General features: G+C 40.6%; 1 pseudogene; it reads right to left on the bottom strand.

Annotated features, from left to right (window-relative positions):
- Positions 1-2050: 2050 nt before the first annotated feature.
- On the bottom strand, positions 2051-3032 carry LOC124980868 (small nuclear ribonucleoprotein-associated protein B-like; annotated as a pseudogene).
- Between the last annotated feature and the right edge of the window lie 9772 nt (positions 3033-12804).

Consider the following 12804-nt stretch of genomic DNA (forward strand, 5'->3'; position numbering starts at 1 on the left):
TTGGATGGAATAAAAGTTGGAGGAACAGGTAAGCAGCAACAGATGCAAGCTCAATTTTTCTTGAATGGGTTCTTGATTGTTTCTGTGATCACCAAGGATATCAGACACTGGTTTCTTCACGCTTCCAAAGCAGACTCTGCCAGTGATTCTCCAGGGAGTTTCCAGAAGCCTTCAGTCTTTTACTAGGGTAGTACCATTGATCCGTCTTGTTCTGAGGCTTCAGCCTTTTGGACTGCGCAGTTACAGATTCCTCCAGCTCTCTAACCTGCAGACAGCATCATGGATTACCCAGTTTCTGGCTGTATAAGTCAATTTAACAAATCCCCCTTTTATAATCATATTTCCAGTTGCTTTTGTTTCTCTAAAGAACCCTGACTAATTCATCTTCTAATAGGACAGGTGGCGACAGACTAGCTGTTTTTCCCCAGTTTTGGTCAAACTGCATTAAATTTATTTTTCCTGTTTACATTGTTTGCTTATTTCCAATATGGCAGGCAATGGAATCCAGCTGGCCAGAATCTAGGCAGGTTCCTGGGGATTGGCTGCTGCTTAACAAACATGGCAGCCCACAATCCTTTCATGGCTCAGCTCATAGTGTTAGACTGAAAATACAGCATTCTTTATCTGGAGTCCCCACACCATACACCATTCCCATTTCTTGTGTTTCTCATGATGCTTCTCAAACTTAAACCTTTAACTTGTTGGCTATAAATTTAAACTATGCACCTGAAGTTTGGGGGGACTGCCTAGTTCTAGTGTCTTAGAGAGAGCAAAGATGCCATAAAGCTCTGGGGGTGGCAGCATGGATGACCACCTTGGAAAGTAACTGAAGCTCCTGAACCAGTTAAGCAATTTAATCTCTGCCTCCCACAGATTCTAATTTTTTTCTTCCTAAGGCAGGCCTGCCTCTGGTGAAAACTTAGATAGGTCTTGACTTTTCTGGTCACTTCTGGTCATAAAATATCTTATGGCCAAGATGAAACACAGACTCTGATAAGTTAGTATAATTTTACTTATAATTATCAAATCTCCCACCTTGATTTTAAGTTGAGGCATCTCCTCTTCTTTCAACTTTTTCCTGTTGTGGGTGGAAAGTCTGTGGTCTGAGAAGGGCAATGAGTTCACCTTCTCTTCCCAACTAGTGGTTCTAGTCCTCCTCCATGTTCTTTTGGAGCTGGAAATGGGTGAAGGTGCAAGAGAAAAGAAAATCATATCATGCTTCTCTAGTGCACATTAGTTTTGCGTTTGTTTTTGGTACTAGGGGTTGAACTCAGGGGCACTTTACCACTGAGCTACAACCCCCAGTCAGTTTTATTCTTTTATTTTGAGACATGGTCTCTCTAAGTTGCTTGGGGCCTCATTAAGTTGCTGAGGCTGGCCTTGAACTTGTGATCCTCCTGCCTCAGTCTCCAGAGTTCCTGGGTTTACAGGCATGCGCCATGTGCCTAGTTACTAATGCATACTTCTATGAGAGCTGTTTGTGTGCTTGGTGCTTGGCAGGTATTTAGAGTAGACTAATTTATATGGGTTCTTTTGGAAGGATCTTTAGAAATCCATCCTCCCTTCCTTAGGTATTTGGTGGTACCTCCAAAAATTTTCTGTTGGCTCTTAACCTTACATTCTTTCATAACTTTCATCCTTTAACTTACATATTTATGTAAATCGGATTAGAAAAAATGATACTCAGCATAAACTGTAGGAAAATACTTCAACTTTTGGGCAAAGCCCAGAAAGTGTCATGATACATTTATTTGTCCTGAATTCTCTTAAAAACAGATGGTATCATTGTCCTGAAAACTCTGGACTTCAGTATGTGGAAAGCAAATAGGACCTCAAAAGTGACCATTGTAGCACTTTTGATTCTATTGAATTAATGTGGATTGAAGCACAGTCAGCCCCACAAGTTGTGCCATTTTTTTTCCTCTCGAGAGTTTATTATAAACCAGTTTCATAGGCCACAAGGAAATAAAAGGACTATGTACAGCCTTACGGGAAACAGGCAGGGAGCTGAGGAGGGCCAAGATGGGTCTAGGGCCTTGGCGGGCGCATTCCCGGGGAGGGGGCCCTGTGCTGGAACCAGACAATCCGGTGAGACTCCGGGAACAACTGCATAACAAACAAACAGGTTTGTGGTAACGTGGCTCTGGGGGATCGGGTCCACGCCTCTGTGGAGCTACTTCCATAACTCTGTGGCCAAGGGTCAAAGGAGGCCTCGCATCCCTGGGGGAGGGGGCCGCATCCCTGGAGGTGACCTGCCCGTCGGGGTCCCTCGTCCAGGGGGAATCCCCACTGGGGGATCCATGGGAGCCCTCATACCAGGAGGCAGACCCATCATGCCTGGAGGGGGTGCCCCTCGGCCCATAGGTGGTGGAGGACCCCCACGGCCTGGTGGGTACTGGGTTGGAGCTCCTACAATACTGGCAGTGGCAGCAGCTGCAGCAGCTGCAACACAGCCTCTTCTCGTGGAGTCATCACCTGTTGGGATGGCCCACCAACCCCGCGGACTGGTTCCGCAAGATCTGCAGGACCTGGGGCATGGAACACCAGCTGGGATTCCTCCGCCAGCAGCCCTGCCAATTCCTGGGCCTCCAGCAGCTCCAGCAAGTGGCACTTGAGCAATGCCAGTATCTTTGGGAGGAGGTCCTTCTACTGTCATTGAGACCAGGTTCTCCCCTCGAAGCAGCACCAGACCAAGGACTCCTTTCTCTTCCCTTTCTGCTTGTTTGGAGTTCTTTGGCTTGATCTTCCTGAACTCATCACAATCACAGAGGATCAAATTCATAGGCTTGTCGAAAGCCTTGAAGGTACCAATGAAGATACCGCCATCTTGCAGGGTGCACCTCATCCTGTAGTCAATGTGCTGCAGCATCTTGCTGCTCTTGCCCACAGTCATGGTGGCAGTTCTGATGGCTTTGATTCCCGCCGGATTCGCCTCCACCGAGGTCTAGACGCCCGCCAACAGCCGGATTCCTGCTGTCGCTACTGGAAATGCAGCCCAAGTTGTGCCATTTTAAAGCAGTTGAAAACTTTATAATAAGAAGAAGTCAATGTTCACATGAAAATGATCTTCATAACCTTCGAGATAACAACTTGTGAGCCATTACATTTCATTCATGATGAAATGGAGACTCAGAGAGGTTATTGACTTGGGCAGTGTCAATGAACAATATTGAGAAGCTGAACCAGAACTCACATCCAGATCATTCTGACTTCAAGTAACACATTGTTGACTTCACATGGTGCAGTGTCCTGGAATAGATCAAAATAATAAAAACTTTTAAAACTTTCAAGAAATTGGCACTGGTCAGTAGTTTCAAATATTCAGAGACATAAAGATTCAGGGACAGAGAAACTAAGATAACACCTCCAGGTGAGAGGCTGATGTGGTTGTGACATCTTGAGGCCACCAAATTGGTCAATAGGCAAGTGGCAGCTTCTTTGCTTCACACTCCTGTCCTTCCTTAGTGAGGAGAACCATTCTTTGGTCCAAGGGTAGTATCACTGCTCAGTCTTTGAACTTAGGTCTCAATAACTCTATAGGAACATTTAGAGAGCAGGCACTTTTTGTAACATTGTTCTGGGGAATCTTCAAGAAATTGTCAGAGTGTGTTGTGAACTAGGTGTGGTATTGTCTGCTTTGAGCTAAGATGACCTACTGACAAGCATAAGTCAAGAATAAATCTATATGAGAATTTTAGTGTTCTTCTTATGTACTCCAGCAGGTCATCTTGCTCATGCCTGGGGGATTCTAGCATAGTTTTTTTTTTTTTTTTTTCCAGATAGACCTTGATTCACATCTTAGTTCTAATGCTCAGAAGCCATGTGATCTTGGGAAAGTTGCTCCATCTCCCTGAAAAATCATAAAATGGTGATAATAATGTTTGACCTAATTATTTTTGTTTATTTGCTCTTGAGAATCAACAAAAACAATGGCCAAGGAAAAACCGTCTAACCAAGAACTAATATACAGCAGTTGCTTTCTTTCCTGGTCTACTTCTCTTCCCTTTTTCTTTCTTGCCTAGCATGATAACCTCACACCCCATGAGGTTTGAAAAATGAAAGAAAATGAGCATATTTTACCAGCTATCAGAGACCTCACATTCACTCTAGAATGGCAGTTTGAAGCCCTCTGTTTTATACTGAAAAATGGGCAAGGGGAACTCTCCCAAGATTCATGTATGCCACATGTCTCTCCTAGGAATTATCAGCTAGAAGAACTCATGAGGTAATGCTTCAAATTCCCCTTGTTTTTCTGGCTTTCTCTCCCTGGTGGCAAAGGACTTTTGACCCAGGACCTGTCCACCTACTAGTAATTCTGGGATTTTCTAATGGCTGCCTCAAATGTGCTTAATGGCTAGTTTTACCCCAAAGGTTCCCAGCAATACTGCTCATTTTTAATAGGAGGCCATTGCTTTTCTGAGCACTGTCTCTCTGACATGCCTTTGCATTGTCTTTCCCGGCCTTGTGCCCCACTTTCTTCATGTTCCTTCACATTCTTCTCTAGCTGTTTTTGTCTCTCCTGCTTCTCTGCCCAGCACCATTGACAATTGAATTCATTCAACATCAAGGAAGACCTGAGTCTTCATGACAGCTGACCTGCCTTGCTCTGTGTTCTGTCAGGAAGGGCAGGAGTGAAGATGATAGATTCTCTTCCCATTGCCTAATGTTCTGACCAGATAGAATCCTAAAAGATATTTTACACAGTTTGTTTGAAATAATTATTTTAATTAGTAACTACAGCTCCAACTCCCTCCCTTGGGTTTATCTATGTGTCCAGGAGACCGTGGTCACAATTGTCCTGAGAAGTGTTTACTATGGGGATCTTTACCCCATGCTGGTAACTATATCTGTAACTGGATCAGGTCATCATCTTGGCTTCTTCCCTTAGGATAAATTCCCCATTGATAGACTTCTGAGCCTCCATTCCAAAATCTCCCGGGCCTTCAGTTATCGAGTTATACCCAGATATACCTAAGTCCCAGAAGAGGCATGACTTGAGTTCTAGTTCTAAGGGCCCTCTTGTCCCCAGGCAGGTACACACAGCCTAAGCCCAAGATGAGTTTCTACTATGTCACCTTCTCTTTTTCACCCTGAATATTACCAAAACATGGCACAATAGTGAAATGGGGCTTCCACTGAGGAAGGAGAGCTACAGAATTAGAGACTGGACCCATTGTAACATAACATGTACATGTGAGCCACTGAAAACATTTTTTTTGGTGTAGACTAAAATATGCTTTTGACTTCCAATGATGAAGCCTTTATTTCCACTATAATTTTCACAAGTTTATTCTACATAATTCATTTAAAGGGCAAAAGCAACTTATTTTTGCTGCATTGTGCATTTTAATGAAGTGCCCTGGAAGCATCAGCAGCTCCTTATCTTTCCCTCCCTTGGAAAGAGCCAGATAAAATGAACATGCTAACACTGAAATGAGTAATTAATATGCAGCTTGTTTAGTCAGTATGAATCAGCGTTTTGATGATGTCTTGTGAGGATAGGATTATAATTGGCAGGATTTCTGCCTTATGGGTGATAATTTTGGATTCCAGAAGGAACAAATGCATTAAACAGTACTGTTAATTTGTCTTATAAAGCATACAGCCTTACAGCAGAAAAAGAAAAACTTATAGAGACAAATGAATAAAAATGAATTAGAAATATTCTAGCTTTGAAATATTCAGGTCATTAAAAATTTGTAGCAACTCTTGAATTATTCAGAATGATAATTTAGAAAACCAATTTAGGAAAACTCTTCTGTGATATGTTATCTATAAGATTAGTGGATTCTTCAAGATGTACCCTCTATCTTGTCACTGACCTCTTGATAATTATAATTCATAGTTTTACTTGACATTTTTAGTTACCTGAGTTGCTTGAACTTTTGTAATATTTTTAGAGATATCTCACTCAATCAAACCTCATTTAGAATCTGTGTTTCTTCCATAAACATGGATTGTTCTCATCCTTGGTAAGCAAGTTCAACTTGGAAACCATTGTGTGGTCCTTCAGTCTAAATGCCTTCCTCTCAGGCCTCCATCAAGCTATTTACCTGCTTGAAAACTCTGCTTCAGTTTCCACAGAATTCTTTCCTGATGCATCCTACATGGCCATAATCTCTCCTGTGAAGGATACATCAAGAGTGTGTTTTGGGAACAACATTCTTCTGAGACACTGCAGGTAAAAGGTTTCATGAACAAAGACTTTAGGAAGATGTTGCTTTTATTATTACCCTTCTGCCAGATTCACAGCATGTATCAAAAGCTCTGTTGTAATAAGCTTATCTTGATTAACTTATTTGATCACAGATTTAGATCCCTAGGAACCGCTCTTCTGTGGAATGTGCTGTAGGAACCACGCATTACATCTGTGATATTTGGTATGTTTGTTCATATTATTTTCAAAGCATTTCATCATCTCTCCCTTATTTTTCATAAAGTGCTTCGGTTTTGTTGTCCCCTCTTCCCACCCATATGTATTCTGCTCAAAAGTGGGCTTTAAACTGACATGTTTTTAAAATGAAAGTTTATTGTGATCTACCTGAAAGTTGCCATTCTATCTGATTTGGAAAGATCACTCATCATTTTTTAAATAGGACCTAGCTACTTGGTCTGGTACTGGTCCTATCTGTCCTTTCTCTTATTTCTCTAGTCACCACCTTAGTTAAAAATGCTGCTAAACACATTCAACTTCAAAGCCTTGTCACAGGCCTTTGATTTTAGTTCCTATTGCTAAGTCTGGGCTTTCCAGGGTGTGCAAGTCACAGCTGGTAATGATGAGGACCAGATGATGCCCTAGCAGCACATTAAAGGTTTTTACCAGGATGTGGTTAGATGGTTTTGCTTGGGTATTTTGTTGTTGTTATTCTTTTCTTTGGAATGTGAGTTGTGGCCAAGAATTATTTCCCTGATTGCATTTTTGCTATCCTTCTGCATTTGGAGAATTGGAAAACATACAGAAACATAAGGAACATGCTTGTAAACTACTACAGGCTCTTGTAAGCTAACTACAGGCTCTTGTGTGGTAACTTTTAGCTGTGGCCCTCTGTTGATTCAATAAATATGTTTTTATTAAGTCCAAAATACCATGTTTACATCTTGGTCTTATCACTTTTATTAAGGCATCATTATTCTACATTTAAAAAAAATTTAAATGTTTATAGACATAGATCTTCAACTATTATAGAAGAAATGCTCATCTTGAACTATTATAGAAGAAATTCTCATTAGTTTATATCTAATGTGATGAAGTATTCATGGGCTTATGATGGTGTATTGAAATGCATTGTACATAAGGTAGAGGCTATTACTATTTTAAATGCTTGTGTTTTTCTCATTATAAAACTGTCAAATATTCATTGGAGAGAATTTAAACAATAAAGAAAATGATAAGAAAACAATTAAAAATCATTCATAATCTCAGTACTTGAAGGTAACTACAAGTATCTCACTCTTTTGTGAAAGAAAATAATGAAGTTAATAAAGTTAGCACTTCATTCATTAGCATCATATCTATAAAGTTTGCCTATTAGTAATATTTGTCAGATTCAGAGCTTATTATGATATAGTATTCAGAAGTTCTGAATGTTGGAGTTACTCAGACCTAAGATACCCTTTTCCCTATATTCAAGCTCTCTTTGGTCATCTTTATCAGTCTCTATATTTAGTACACTTTATCTCTTAGAAACATATTTCTCCAGCCCTGACTGCTCTCTGGAATCTAAACTCATAGATCCAACAGCCATCTTTTTGATTTAATAAATAAATTAATAAACTTTATTCACATAATGAAATTATGACTTTGTGAAATGTATACACAAATAGAAAAACACAAGAGTTGTTAACTGCCAATAACCATTTTGACATGTCCATTTAGAGTCTGAGGCATCTCAAACTTAACAAGGCAGGTCAAAGCTGACGCTCTGGTATTCTTTTCTCCAGACTTAGCTTTTCAGGTATTATTTCCCTCCCACTTTAATATGGAGCATTGCATCTACCCATGTGCTCAGGTCATAATCTTCATCTCCTCTAGCTTCTACGAGTCTGGCAAGAGACAGAACTGGAGTAATGCCAGATTTCTCTGGGCAAAGCTATTATTGAAAATGTAAGTTATAGAGGTCAACTCTCCCTCTGCTAGGAGAGCTGACAACTCCCACACTGGGGATAGGCATGACTTTGGGCAGAACAAATGTTTTCCATATTGGAAAAAAGGAAGAACCCTTAGAGATGACTTAGCAGTACATAGTGAACTTCAATAACTGCTGATTTTGGGCAGCAAAAGTCAACCCTACGGGCTGAAAGTTTCAACCAGTAGCCTTTTGAATAGCTGCCAATAGAGTGTTCATCAGTTTGAGTGAAAAACTGAGTTCTCAGTGAAACAGGAAGCAAGGGGAACCTGGAACAGAAGGGGTCAGAACTCAGAACAGTAGGGTGTCCTTTTGAGGTGATATGATAATCCATTTCCTCTCTTCTTCCACAAGGCTCTGACTGGAACAAACTGTTGGTGGTAGTGGGGAGGATATGCTGTTGAAAAATGAGTGCCAAGAGAGGAGGGAGCAATGAATGTAGTGCAGTGCTCCTCTCAGAGCCTGAGTGACACAAGGGAGGACAGTTTGTGTAGACTGCCAGACAATTGGAGGACATTCAGTATCTCTGGTCCTAAATGCCAGAAATGCCCACAAGTCATTGTGATAACTCAAAATATCTCTTCATCTTCCTATAAATAGGAAGCAGTCTCAACCTATCTATGGTTCTCAAGAGAATCTATTAGGAAGGAAAAGATCTCTTAATGAAGATTTGAAGGAAAAATAAGAGAGAGAGAGAGAGAGAGAGAGAGAGAGAGAGAGAGAGAGAGAGAGAGTGAGAGCAAGCAAGAGAGAATATGTTCATGTTACCTACCTCCTGGGATGGTCAGACTGGGGGACATAGAAACTCTTTGGATTCAGATCAACCCCTGCTTCAGGATGTTCAAGGCTTCTTCAGACAGGGCACAGTGTCTATCACCATAGGTCTGTGGGAAGACTTTACCCTGAACCGATATGGAGTTCTGAGGTCCAGCCAAGATTAGACTTGTTTTTCCATAAGAATACCAGATCCTAATGAGTGGGATTCTGTTACGAGTCCTTAAATAACCAGCATGTGTGGCATACAGGCACATGGATGATATCATTCCTCTCTGAAACATTCCACAAGTCTGAGTAATACTTGCTACCTAAAAACATGCTTCAGCTCCCTACAGCTTGTACTTGGGGCCAAGAATACCGAGCTAATATCTCTCATATAGAAAGATGGGCACAAAGAATAATCTTAGTTGAGGCTCGAATCTTCAATGAGTATTTAATTTTATAAATACACCAATACATGGCATGCCCTTGGGCTATTTATTTCACTTCTTTGAAACTTAGTTGTTCTGTCCTTAAGGATGATGATACCTGCTTTACAATGTTGCAGGAAAGAATGACCCATATATTTATGTGAGGTATCTGATACACATTTCATGGATTAATAAATATTAATCCCCCAACTAATCAGATATCCAGATAATCATCTTGAGTAAGCAAAATGCCTTTGTCTAAATCACCTTCTATAGTTTTATGACAGTTCATCATTTTGTCTTCTCAGGGTGTTCACCACCTTCTCTTGACCCTCTCATGATTTTGCATGGCTGGCAGTAGACTGTTCAGAATACTAAATCTACTCTCATCAAGTTTAAGGTGGGACATCAAACATGGATATGTGTGCAGAAGATGGGGCTCTGTAATATTTTTTAGGGCTAAAGATAAGTTTTGGCAGACTTTCCAATCTGGCATCAAATGGCAGTTTTATTCTAACAAATTGGCAGAAACAAGAAGAAGTAAAACAAACCCCCTCCGAACTGAGCAGTGCTTCTCTGGGCAGCAGGAGTGTCTCTACTTCTTATCGCATGACTAAGCATTTGCTTGCTGTCATGTGTAACATAAACCTTGCTGCCAAATACTTTTAAATATCCTCAAAAAACTCAAAGAATTGGAGAGGTGCTTTAAGAGGCATGCAGAAGTTATAGAAGTCAGGGCTGTCAGTAATAATATGAACATTAAGACCATAAAAATGAAGTTTGGAAACATGTAATCAGCCATTAAAATGGAGCAGGCTGCTACTGGTCCTTCTTGTTGCTGTTCTTTCCTTAAGTTGTCCTTATTTGAAAAGTATCATCTCTTTCCTCAACCCCTTCTCTTCTGTTCCATTCTCATTTTTCAATAATAGAGTATCCATACTTTCCCCCTCTCCCCGAAATGTCCCTGGAATACCACTAATATTCCAGTCATCTTTTATCGCAGAATGGATATTATAAGGTGTCTTTATATGTTTATATGGAACATGAACTTAAACAAAATAATTACAAGAAAAGATGAAGTAAAAACTGTAGTGAAGTCCTGCTGTTCTCTTTTACTAATTAATCCAAAAGGCCCATGTTCCTAAACTGCTTTCATTTCATGTCAGAATGACAAAATTAATGAACTATTCAAGTAATTTAACTCAGCTGAAGTCTCAACTATGCTACCTAGTTTCTATGGGAAGTACTTTTTATTTTTTCAATAGAAGCAGAAAAACTGGGAAATGAGCCAGTGACTTTTGCTTCTCTTCCAATATCTTCTGTCTTAGCCCTGGGGTTAAATATACTCATCTCAGACACAAGGACAGACATAGGCGACCTCATACTGGCTAAAAAAGAAATCAGAACCAGCAAGAGAGGCAAAAAATAAACAATGGGTCATTGCTGACATTTGTGTCATGTTTGAGCAAAGTAATAATAGCTGAGCGGTAATTGGGCACTTACTATATATGTGTGAGCCTCCATGCTAAGTGCTTTATGGGCATGATTTGTCTCTTCTCATAGCTCTGAAAGGTAGGTAATGATGGTAATAGCAAACATTCTTGTAGCGTTTATTATATGTCAGGTACAGTGCTAAGTATTTTATAAATGTTCATGCATTTCATTTTTTGTAAAAATTGTGTGAAGAAAAAAACACTGTTAGTATTCCTGCTTTACATATTAGGAAATTGAGGCAAAGAGAATTTCTGAAACTTGCCCAACATCACAGTTATTAAGTTATGGATCCAGGATTTGAAACCCAGGGGGCTTCTAGGCGTTGGTACCAAATGGTGTAGTAACCACTAAAGTATAGTGTTGTAAGCCTAAATTTTCCTGTGTTAAAAGAATAACTGGCACCTTATATACAAAGTGTTTGCAGATTTTATAGCCAAAGATTTTTTTTTTTGTAGTCTTCCAGGTTGATGAAATTAGTATTGAGGCAGGAAGATGTGTCTCCCATAGGCAGCCAGGATAGGGGCCTTGGAGAAGAACCAGAGGAGGAGAGAGCATCATGCCAACATAAAAGGAGATAGCAGGTCTAAAAGACATCCTGTGACTTGCTGCCCCTGGCCAGTGTGGCCCACAATGATTTCTTCTGAGTTAGAATACCTGCTTCTGGTCCTCACAGCTTCCACCATAGCAGCCCTTCCTTAGTTATCCTTGCCCTCACCCTTAGCAGTGCCCACCACCAGCAGAACCCCTACCAGAAATGCTTTTTTTTTTCTAGACATGTCTCAAACCACCAGGTGAGACCCATTCTCTTAATGATGTAAGTTAGGGATTGAAATTATGCACTTCTGATTGGCTTTTTAAGATAGGAGCTTGAAGAACTTGATTGGTCCAGGTTGGCATCTCTCACCCCACCTATCACCTTTGCCGGGCCATCAACGGTGCCTTTAAAAAACCCTAGACAACAGACAGCCATTGGCATTCCTCTCTTGGGAGCTCTGCTTTCTTTCTATTATTCTAACAGATCCTGTTACTTTGCTCTCAAGCTTGTGTCTATGGATTTCATTCCTTGAATTCGTGAGACAAAGATTCCGACTGCTTAATTCTGTGTCACAGTCTAATTGAAAAGAAGCACCAAGGTGACCCTGACTGGAGGGGGTGTGGTGTGTGTGTGTGTGGACATGTGCCCTGTGGAAGGAAAAATAAAGAGGGTGAGGGAAAACCAGTTAGCGTGTACCCTGACTGAGGACGCACGCCTCTGTTTCAGAGAGAGATGCATTTCATGTCCTCAGGTGAGACCCTCAGTCATGGACTCTGGGGATTCATTTTCAGCTCCCTGGTGGCAGTAACTATATTAAAATTACCACTGCCTTATCTAGACCAGATTCCTAACTGTCCTTCTTGTCCTCTAGCATCCTTTCCCCTCTAACAGCTGAGAAGGGAACTTCAAAAAGTGAAAATCAGATTTGAGGCTCCTGCTGGAAACCATCCAAAGCCTTCCATCTCATGTGGAATAAAATGCAGACTCCTTTCCTGGTGTTCCGGGTCTGAGTGGCCTGCCCTTTGCCTAACAGGGTGGAAAATTTAAGTCTTTAAAAAGACATTTCACAGGGGGTGCACCTTACTTGGGTAAAAATGTTTTCCCTGATAGAATGTTATTCACTATCAAACATGATGGGGAAATTTGTTCATATACTCAACAGTTTTCAAAGTCAACATTAACTGAAAAGTTAGTCTTTTACTGAGTAATTAATTTTATTTTAATACTTGTCCCTGTGTACTGCCCTTCAACTGAAAAGCTTGTGGTTGTAAAACCATAACTTGGTTCCAGTGTTCTAAGCCAAAAATACTCATTAAGTCCTTGCTTGGAAAGCACTGGTGTTCACTATATTTCAATATCTTCTAAGGTAGCTACTAATCATGTATGCTGAAAATGAAGGACTTCAGAATATGACACCTGGAAATATGCCACTTTGACTTCAGGATTATTTTGAGCTGAAGGC

Source organism: Sciurus carolinensis, chromosome 3, assembly GCF_902686445.1.
Source record: "Sciurus carolinensis chromosome 3, mSciCar1.2, whole genome shotgun sequence".
Lineage (NCBI taxonomy): Eukaryota > Metazoa > Chordata > Mammalia > Rodentia > Sciuridae > Sciurus > Sciurus carolinensis.